This window comes from Palaemon carinicauda, chromosome 22 (genome assembly GCF_036898095.1).
Source record: "Palaemon carinicauda isolate YSFRI2023 chromosome 22, ASM3689809v2, whole genome shotgun sequence".
In the NCBI taxonomy this organism is placed as follows: Eukaryota; Metazoa; Arthropoda; class Malacostraca; order Decapoda; family Palaemonidae; genus Palaemon; species Palaemon carinicauda.
Genome location: NC_090746.1, coordinates 32,524,061 through 32,536,560, shown reverse-complemented (window position 1 = coordinate 32,536,560; position 12,500 = coordinate 32,524,061).

Below are 12,500 nucleotides of genomic sequence, written 5' to 3'. Positions count from 1 at the left end.
ATAAGCACTGCCAATTTAAGGACTTTTATAAGAATTACAATAATGCAAGTGGCAATAGTTCTCCCATCATTATAACGAATTAGTGATCAAAGAAAGAAATAGTCTTTTATATATATAATATTATGAAGAAGGTATCTGCGTTTATATGTATTAATGACAAAAGGAAAGAAGTAATCTTTTACCACTAAAAATCGGAAGATATGACCTTTGACCTTTAAAGAATAAATGACCTAAAGAAAGTTACCTTTAAAGTAAAATTAATCAAAGGAACCAAATGTGGTAGAATATTGTGTAAGTTCGGAAGGGACGAGAGGAGAGGAGGAGAGGCACCAAGGAAGAGGGCTGGGGGTGGCAGGAGGGTTTGAGAAATAAGGATAATTACCACTGCCATCCCGTGCGACCTGATCCATCATCGTACCCTGTTTCACAATGAGCATGCATGCTGGTTCCATCTCCAACCAGAGTATTTCTGGCCTTTTACGGCGGAAGCTATGCTTGAAAGAGGCGGTTCTACTGGGGCCCGGAGAAAAATATCTAACAGGTGATTAACGCTGAGCTTATATCGTGTCATTACATTCACACGATCTCCGGGATGTCCAGGTCAAAACACTGGCCATCCGTAGATCTTTGTTCATTTGCATAATTGAGGGGAGAGTTGCTTAAACAATCAGGCTATCGGTAAAAAGACGTGAAGTTATTTATTATCTACTTTCTATTCCTCTCAATATGAATTCTGAAGGAGGGTGGATTATCAAGAAAGAAATATTTACTTCTGAAATACACGTCCTTACAGTAAATTGAACAATGCATATATATTTACAGACAGAAATCAATTCACTCGTCCCAAAACGTGGATATATTTTCCCCAAACACATACATACACACGCATACACAAAAAAAGAACTCTCGTTAGAGCAAACTAGCAAAAGATTCATAGAAGCCGCTGCCTTTTAAAGCCATAAGGATAGCTTCAACTTTATAAAACTCCAAATATGAGTAAAAACTGGAAAGGTAGCTAATAAAAGTGAAAATGAAAACTCAGACAATATCATAGACCACCAAGACCGCCAAACTTGATATCGTCATCATCATCTACAGAATATTCTTTCGCACCTTTTTTTTTTTTTTTACTTAAGGAGCTTCATATACAATCTACAGATAACATCAGTTCTCTCTTTTTTTATGGTAACCATGATAGCAAACTCTCCGATGATGATACGAATTATAATAAATACGATTGTAAATAGAGACTACAAAAAGTTAATGTCCTGTTTTATGGTAAATGGTATGGCTATAACAGTATATTGTACGGATATAATGTTATGTACTATGATTTTGACTGTAATGGAATGAATAGAGGAGTGAATATATAAAAATCTGGAAGATGTCTATAAGGCTAAACACCAAATATCAAACAAAAGTAATACCATGTATGTATATATATATATATATATATATATATATATACATACATATATATATATATATATATATATATATATATATATACATACATATATATATATATACATATATATAAACATATATTCATATATATATCATGATATGTATATATATACATATATATATATATATATATATATATATATATATATTCATATATATATATATATCATAATATATATATATATATATATATATATATATATGTGTGTGTGTGTGTGTGTGTATATGTGTGAATCCTGAAAAGCAGTTAGCACTCAGATTCCGACTTCTTTTAGAACCTCTGGTAGGATGATTGGTAGCAACCTTGTCTTTCACTTGGAAATAAAAATTTATTTCTATTTGAGCACGATATTGCGTTGATTTTCCTCCACATATATATATATATATATATATATATATATATATATATATATATATATATATATATATATATATATATATATATACAGTATATATATATACATATATATATACATATATATATATATATACATATATATATATATATATATATATATATATACATATATATATTGCCAGATGATGTTAATAAGACGAAAATAGTAACCCAGAATCAAGTCTTTTCTCTTTTTCTATCATGATGATAATACACTCGCAACAACAACACATATAGCAGTATGAGGTCCAATGCTGGACAAAGGACTCAGACATGTCTTTATTATGTTTGAGGTTTGGCCAGTTTTCATTACAAAAGTGGCGAACTGCGGATTGGTTATGGTGGGAGACTTTTGTCTGATCGCTCACAGCAAACCAACGTACAGTGGTACGGGTGGTCCTGACTAGTACAGCTTTGCTGATCATGACGATACACAAAACCCTTCCACCACGTTAAGGTATCCTCTCTCTCTCTCTCTCTCTCTCTCTCTCTCTCTCTCTCTCTCTCTCTCTCTCTCTCTCTCTCTCTCTCTCTCTCTCTCACATATACTGATTAAAAGACATCAGACATTCAGTGTGTCGCCCGTACAGCTGTCATCTTATATCATGACAACGGATAATCTAACATTATTATTATTATTACCATTATTATTATTATCATTACAAGCTTGGCTATAACCCTAGTTGGAAAAGCAAGATGCTATAAGTCCAAGGACTTCAACGGGGAAAAATAGCCCGGTAAGGAAAGGAAACAAGGAAATAAATAAACTACAAGAGAATAATAAACAACCAAAATAACATATTTCAAGAACTGTAACAACATTAAATTAGATCGTTAATATATTTTTAAAAACCAAGAGGAAGAGAAATAAGATAGAGCAGCATGCCCGAGTGTACCCTACTCCAAGACAGTGGCAGACCATGGTACAGAGGCTATGGCACTACACAAGACCAGAGAACAATGGTTTAATTACATTACAGTAGTTAACCTCTTGAGCGAAGAAGAATTGTTTGGTAATCTCAGTGTGGTCAGGTGTACGAGGACAGAGGAGAATGTGGTGGGAATAGGCCAGACTATTCGGTGTATGTGTGGGCAAAGACAAAATGATCCGTAACTAGAGAGAGGGATCCAATGTAGTACTGTCTGGACAATCAAAGGACCCAATAATTACTCTTTATCTGTGGTATCTCAACGGGTGGCTGGTGGCCTGGTCAATCTACTACCTGATGAATAGTTTAAAAAAGTAAGAACAGTAACATTTGAATAAAACTTTCTCATATATATATACTGTATATATATATATATATATATATATATATATATATATATATATATATATATATATATATATATATATATATATATATATCCTCCTACGCCAATTGACTCAAAGGCTTTCGCCCGTCGTCTCTATCTTAAGCTTTTAATTCAATACTTCATTCACCTACAACTACTTCGCGCTTCATAGTCCTCAGCCATGTAGGCTTGGGTCTTCCAACTCTTCTAGTGCCTTGTGAAGCCCAGCTGAACGTTAGGTGAATAAATCTCTGTTGGGGGTTGCGAAGAGCATGCCCAAACCATCATCATGATCTTATCCACATATGGCACTCGAGTAATCTCTCTTATAGTTTCATATCTAATCCTGTCCTGCCATTTAACACCCAAAATCTCTTTCTCTCTCTCTCTCTCTCTCTCTCTCTCTCTCTCTCTCTCTCTCTCTCTCTCTCTCTCTATATATATATATATATATATATATATATATATGAAACAATTCCTCTCATTATTTTCAAAACCACCCAGTCTAGAAGTTGACCACGTGGAAGGCCATTCGTTGCATCAAAAATAACATACCCTCAAGAAAGATCACAAAAACAACCAATGGAAAATCCATGCAAATATTTTTTTCCTTCATTGAATAACTCTGACTTTTCTGTTGGCACAATCTCCCAATGACATACGTGCGGCCGGTTGCCATAAAACATAGTAGGATGACAAGAGGATATTGCGTGAAGCACTAAATGTCACATGGACAAAAGTTGACAAATAATTTCCATTTTTATTATTTCCTTTGTTATTGGGCATGCCATCCCGGGGCTCGTTCTACTTGTTTTTGTAGTTACCGGCGATTGCTGCCTTGAGGTACAGCGCATATTTTCCCGTTTACAGCTGTTGGGGTTTCTCCCGTTGACAGACGTATCGTTCATCAAAGCTTCTTACAATTGTCGCGGGTTTTTGATGTTCAGTTTTAGAAAACGAATTTGATAATAAAAAAAATAACACTAATTTTCTTCAAAAGGAATTTTTCATGATCATAAAGAATATTAGCGAATATAAAACCTTCCGACCCAAGACAACTACGACATCTATTTATCACGAGCTGAACTAATGTATTTCTGACAAATAAATGCGGTGATTTTTCATTTATCGCTCAGCAGAAAACTCGTTTCCCTAAACTTCTAACATTTAGTATCATGCGTTCTTTTCCAACAAAAATAGATCAAGCAATAATATCTGCAAGTCTGCGTTTTACAGGTTGTTTTATCACAAGAAGGAGAGAGCACGGATCGTCTTACCTAAAAAGTCACCACAAACACCCACGAAGGATAGAATCCTGCAAGTTTACATCAGCATATATAACGAAGGATCCCCACCACATACAATTCAAGAAAGAGAAATAAGGACATTACGAGCTATCGCAAATGTTCCTCGCTAAGATACACAGCAATATATCAAGGTTAAAGGCTTGTCGTCGAGCAGCCACCTTGTCGTATCCATTGTAAATTCTCATTCGGTGGGGTTACGTCAACAAACAAATCTGAACATATCGAGGAAAAAATCTATTTAGTTAAAGTTATTTTACTTTGCATACGTTCGAGATTCCTAATTAGAGAATCTTGGATCCAGTGAAAACATTTAATCCTGGATATCAATACAAAATACTTTCTAAACTATGTTTGTAACCACTATTTAATGAGAAAAGTACGCCAGATTTAAAATGCATATATATATATATATATATATATATATATATATATATATATATATATATATATATATATATAATCGTGAAACATAAGAGCAAATGTTATTGGTCAAAACGGCTTAAACCAAATTTTCCATGATCATTAGGTTAAAATTATCGCGTAAAAGTAAGACAGCTAAGAATACACTAATCCAGATCTAACTAAAATTGGATTCGCATATACGAGTAGTAACAGCAACCTGTTCGTGGGGAAAATAAGTAAATTACTAAAACATGTAAATACGATCCATTCTATCTCAAGGTCTATAATGCCGCCATATTCAGTCTTTCACTTGACACATAGTCTCTTCAACTACTGGAAGAGTTTAGTTAATATACCTAATCCATGGCAATTTTCATCAATGAAATTCCAGCTTTTACTTATGGTATCGGTCATATTAGGAAGGAAAATTTAAAAAAATTCAGTATAAGAACAATAATAACCAATGGCACAAATTGTATTCCCACAAATACCAAAATTAACGTGAAACTGACCAGAGCAAGTGCTGGTAAGAGTTTTTAAACAGTACGGAGTTAAATATAAAATGTACAAGTTAACAGAAAACCAGAAATATTTTCTAATGTACAGCCAGATCAGTCAATTTATATCTTAACTCTGGAACCCATTGAACGGTATTATGAGTCTCAGTGATAAATTTGGCAATATATACGTTCCACGACAATTTCACGTCCAGTTGCAATAAAATTGTGATTTACCATCATAATGCCAAATCCATATATCTGAAATCGACTGATGAGAGAGAGAGAGAGAGAGAGAGAGAGAGAGAGAGAGAGAGAGAGAGAGAGAGAGAGAGAGAGAGAGCTAATTATCAAATATTGTTAAAATATCCCAACGGAATATTTCCGAAGACATCAAGCCAGTAAAGTAAGAACCTAAGGTCGTTGAGGTCTAATTATATCACAACGTAATAAAAAATATTCCTACCATTCATTACTTGGGTTTTGCTAGGAATTCATGCCTTTAATCTGCGAATAACATCACCACGATTATTACACTGTAGTTAGCAAAACAATGCCAAGAGACGAGGATGAATGCAGACAATCCAGTAAAAATTAAAAGAATAAAATACCTCAAAAACCAAACTAATACCCGCGTGTTTGCATTAGATTAAGTAGGCAGTAAATATATTAGGTGAGACTTTAAATCAGGTCGTAAGTGTCCGGCGAAGGTGAGACTCGGATCCTCTCCTGTCGAGAATGACTGATAGAGATCTTTAGCAGCAACACCAAAAGAGTTGATTTTAGACTTTAATCTGATTTCCATCCAAATTTTCTCAAAGACGTTTTAGATTTAAATGAAGACATTTAAGACTTAAAAGCTGCATGCGATAAACATTATAGAAGAAAGGGCATACGAATCCAAGAGGTCGGAAGGGATGCTAATACAAGAAGGCCCTATTTTTTTCAGATAAATTTTAAATCTAATAGAGACAAAAAAAAAGTATATACTTCCGGTTGAAGTCTCCCTAATTGATAACTTCTTAATAATCTTGGTGATATAAATGTGGTAATAGCATGATAGATACAATTTTAAATGACGAGGTACTAAAAGGGAACTTTTGAAACCCTTCATTACGTGATTAAAAAATCCGGTATGAAGAGTCTTTGCAAACATTCCAGAACATCAATATATATTCTATTTTCAATTTAGAATTGAAATGCCACGAAGCAGGATCCCTTTGAACTCTTCTTATAACTCCTATATGAATCATCATTATTTAATCTAATCACTGAATCAGCTCCGGCCTTCTTTTAATTCACATTGCTAACAGGCTTTTTAAACACCCATGACCTTCCGCCACTGTTAGGTAAATGAAACTGATCAGTCATTTAACCCATACATATTGTCTGCTTCCAAAGTCTCGTATTTCTACGTCTTTTCCTTTCCTACCGTTCTTATTTCTCAGTACTAGTGATAAGTTCCATATGAATGTAAATGTTTCTCTATCACAAAGACAGACAGACACACACACATACATATATATGTATATTATACATGTGTGTATGTGATGTATTTAGATACACAAAGACACACACACACACACATGTGTGTATGTGATGTATTTAGATACACAAAGACACACACACACTCACATATATATATATATATATATATATATATATATATATATATTTATATGTATGTGTGTGATGTATTTAGATACACAAAGACACACACACACACACACACACACGCACACACACACACACACACATATATATATATATATATATATATATATATATATATATATATATATATATATATATATATATATATATATTGTCTCCTTATGAATGAATTGGTGAGTCTGAGTACGAATTAGGTTCATTTTCGATTATGAAGTCTTCACCTGATGCGTCGTCTCCTATACCTTCTAATAAACTTTATTTGCCTTGTGTGAAATACAGCATGTCCTGTTCTATATCGTGAAATGCTTGAAAACACTGGTTTTCCTTTAACGGTTATGTTGTCTTTTGTTCCTCTTCATGGCGTTTTTCACCTTATTTAGTTTTCGGGTATGAAATTTTCATCTGATTTGCTGTCTTCAAGCCCCCAAATATTCTAAAAATCCGAAAAAAATAGAATACCATCGGCGTAATGGTATGCAGTCTGATTTTCACTGTATTGCACTAATTCATAAGCCTAATTACTAAAGTTATCATGATTTGAGTTATAATTCACTCTAAGATTTTATAAACACCAGGTAAGTTATCCTAAACCCCTCATTAGCTCTAAGCAAAAACGCAGTTCATAGCAATGGCAAAAAGGTAACTTTGACAGAATAGAAATTATAATAGAACATGTCTGACCTCGTTACCTTCATAAATTACCAGCCATCAGCATAAGTGCGATTCTCAGACAGGGACGCTGCCATAGATTAATAATCTCGGGCCATTTGACATGCGTTGCTAAAGAAAGTAGCCCCAGCCTATAAATCTTAGAACAGTAAGGTGTAAATAAAATGGTTGATTATAGGGCAATTTGTTCGCCGCTCCCTTTATCACTGTTCCCTATCACTGTGCTTCAGGGCGCTAATTATCACCTGTCAAATATTTGAAGTAAACATTTAAGATGGTGGAAAACGGAAAAGAACAACGTAGAGTTGGACACAAGAATCATGGGCACATCTTGCTTTGATGAATTCCACCTTGTCACACCATTACTGCACAGAGAGTAACCAAACAGATAGTGTAGGGGAGAGATGGCCGAGTTGGAGGGAGGGGCTACACAAATGAACTCACAGTGCAGTAAAGGTGTATCAGGGTACACTCCCACAGAGTGAGGTGCGCCTGGAAATCTTGTATCCAACTGTACAATGAGTTGAACGTAAGAAAAATGGGGGAAGAAAAGTAGAGCTTCAAAAGGGACTCAATAAAAACGAGATATATTTTCCACACTCATATATATATATATATATATATATATATATATATATATATATATATATATATATGTCCTTATTCATGTCTGGTGTTTGGCCATTTCATCACTACACTGGCCATTACGGATTGGTGATGGTGAGACTTTAATATGATGCCTTTGTCCTGCAGTGGACTAAAAATGGGTGCATTTATGGTTGTTGTACACACACACACACACACACACACACACACACACACACACACACACATATATATATATATATATATATATATATATATATTCAAATAAGCCATATATATTTTTGATACATTAATGTCTGGATTCTCTTAACGACCTCGGTATCAGAGCCCCAGGCGAAATCACACAAAGACAAGAGCTTGGCTCCGGCCGGGAATCGAACCCTGGTCGGCAAGCTTGTACAGACAGTGACTAACCCACTGGAATCGAACCCTGGTCGGCAAGCTTGTACAGACAGTGACTAACCCACTTGGCCAAGTGGGTTAGTCACTGTCTGTACAAGTTTGCCGACCAGGGTTCGATTCCCGGCCGGAGCCAAGCTCTTGTCTTTGTGTGATTTCGCCTGGGGCTCTGATCCCGAGGTCGTTAAGAGAATCCAGACATTAATGTATCAAAAATATATATGGCTTATTTGAATATGAAAAACGCGTAAAAAATGTGCAAAATTTATCATATATATATATATATATATATATATATATATATATATATATATATATATATATATATATATACACACACACATGCACAAGTTAATTAGTGACTTTAATGAAGACTATGAACATTGTAGTATTCCACGTCTCTTTTCGCATCTATTCAAATTTCCACCATAATCACCACCACCAACTTAAAGGCATAATATTTATTCCTATACATATCCATTAAATACCTATTAATTTTCAAATACATATCATCCAAAACTGGGAATTTTCTTAAGCAATATTTAGACACAAATAGGGCATGCATCACAAAAAGAAACTATAATTAACCAAGTAAAATTCAATTGATAAATAGTACACGCACATTAAGCCAGGTTGTCACCATAATCCGTTTGCTAGTAATTCTTCAGCAGTTCGTCTACACCCTCACAAATATTCATAAATACACAAACACATGCTAGTAAAAGTCTGTTTCTAACTACAGCACCAATATGGAATAAAAAGTCTTTAACAACTGTTCACTATCTTTTGACAGGTTTAAGAATCAAACATTTTCTAATTCCTTTCAAGCGGAAAGTACAGTAAAAATTAAGTTTTTTGCTAACGTAGCCTTAGAAATTTATGTGTTCTATGGGTTTCATGGCAATCATTTCTGTTATCATTATCATTATTATTATTATTATTATTATTATTATTAGCTAAGCTATAACCCTAATTGGAAAAGTAAGATGCTATAAGCCCATGGGCTCCAACAGGGAAAAATAGCCCAGTGAGGAATGGAAACAAGGAAATAAATAAACGATATGAGAAAAAATTACCAATAAAATATTTAAAAAACAGTAATAATATTAAAACATATGTCATATATAAACTATAAAAAGACATATGTCAGCCTGTTCAACATGAAAACATTTGCTGCAACTTTCAACTTTTGAAGTTCTACCGATCCAACTACCCGATTAGGTAGATCATTTCACAACTTGGTCACAGCTGGAATAAAACTTCTAGAATACTGTGTAGTATTGAGCCTCATGATGGAGAAGGCCTTACTATTAGAATTAACTGCATGTCTAGTATTACGAACAGGATGGAACTGTCCGGGAAGATCTGAATGTAAAGGATGATCAGAATTATAAAAAAATCTTATGCAACATGCATAACGAACCAATTGAACGACGATGCCAGATATTAATATCTAGAACAGGAATAAGAAAAGGAGCATGCGTAATTTTAATGAAATAAGTTTTACTTACCTTCTTAACAATAAAAAAAAAATTTTCCCGAATATGAGAAGAAAAGGAAACAAACAATATAACAGAGAACTAAAATGATAAATCAAAATTCCAAGATAACGAGAAATATATCAACTACGATAAAAAAAAAAATACTCTTTAATGAGGTTCAATTAGCGCATTCTAAATACATGAAAAATAATACGGGAAGCATACAAAAAATACAGAACGCAAAATATCATCTAAAACCTTCGCAACAAGATTCCAAACGTACATCTAAAATTGAGTGATTTTTTTAACCCGCAAAAAATAAACAAAATTCTATGATCTTCATTTCTAAGGGAACGTAAAAACCGGGAGAGACGAAACCGTTACTTCATTGAGCCTGGCACCTGTCACATCATATAACTTAAGCACATCTTGTGGAAGAGGGGAAGTACTATACAGGCCTATGCTATTGGAAATATAGATATACACATTTTAGGCAAATAAAATGGTCACGCTCTTGCAAAATGAAATTAAGAGTCCAGATATATCAAGTTGTACATGAAATCAAAATAAAATGTTCTTCCTTTATGTATTTCTCACTGAATCCATTTCCCTTTTCAATTAAGCACATGCGATGCTCAAAACTGCTTTAGTGCGTGGAGTAGTATTTACAATAAACGTTGCAACATCTGTTAATTTTTTCTGCTGAGGTTTGCCCGAGGAACATAAAAGGTAAGATTGGAGCTACGACCATAAATGGAAAGAAAATACAGAATAAAATATTATATATGAAGACTTTTACTCGAAGGAATAAAAGCTGAATTGAGCAACTTACTGCCCATGATAGTAATATGTTTCGGTTGGGATGGTACCACTGAAATACAAAGTCCGTCGACGTACACCGTCTATGTATTATATGTATGTGTACATGTATTTCTATTATATATAATACACACATTAACATACACACACACACACACACACACACATATATATATATATATATATATATATATATATAATATATATATATATGTATATATATATGTATATATATGTATATGTATATATATGTGTGTTTGTGTGTATGTCCGTGTGCGTGCGTTTTAAAAAAGCAGCAATAAAAAAAAATTTGCAGTTAAAGCCTCCCCAGAAAACCATACTTCTGCAATTGTGTCAATCAATCCAAAAGTTTTTTTTTTTAGATATACGTAACCTCAGGCCCAGCCACAAACTTTTAACATCGCAAAAATGATCCAGATTATAGTCCACATACATGCACCACAGATTAAAACTTTTTATACTTTTATTAAATTTCCGAAGTCAATATTTCATAATGAAAAAATGCATTACATTAATAAAAAAACCTCTTTCAAATCCTCAATGGTTTGAAAAGAGAAAGCTCTCCATGTGTAAGTGCAAACTCAGAGAGAGAGAGATACAAACAACGAAAACGCTTCCCCAGTAAGTTGCAGTCACCGAAGGCTGTCAATGTAAGAGCGCTCACGGGGGCTGTCAGCAGCCCAGGTCTCGCTCGGGCCTCACACGGCCAACACCAAATAAGGCATCATAATTGCCACCTTGTAAGATTGCAACAAAAAAGAAAAGCCATCATAAATTTCGGCACGGTAAATCATGATGCTCTGCTCCTTGAACGCAATTTAAAAATGAAAACAAATGGAAATAAGTGGAGCTATCACAAAAAATATAATTGAGAACAACAAAAACAAATGAGAATAAATGGATGTATTATTGAAAATTATGATGTACAGTTCAGTTACAGTGATTGCTAATCACTGACATTTTTTCATTTGATTAGATATTAAAGTACACCTGACAAATCTGGGATAACTACTTCTCAAAGGCCCAAAGAATCCAAGAGAGTAAATAAATTGAAATTAAAAAACAAAATTTAAATCTCCCGTTCAATCACTATTGCCACCATACTAATACAAATTATAATCATCATCAGTACAGACCTCAGTATTATGCTTATCATAAAATAAACATGATAATACATCAAGATACGCGTACGATAATAATTTACTTCTCCCCTTTTTGGGAAGCAACAAAAAGTCCACTTACCAACCCTTCAATTTCACCGGCTTTGCCTTTGATCTGTCAATCAAAACACACCACTAGACCCACGCTTTCTTCTCCAATTTACACCAGTCTCTCATTTGCATCTAAACTTTTGGGTCTACAGCTTTTGCTACCTCTTAAAGCATAGACAATAGAGGTACAGATGCTAACTCTAAATCTAATGTATACATATAGATACATATGCATTGTACAAACATAACACACA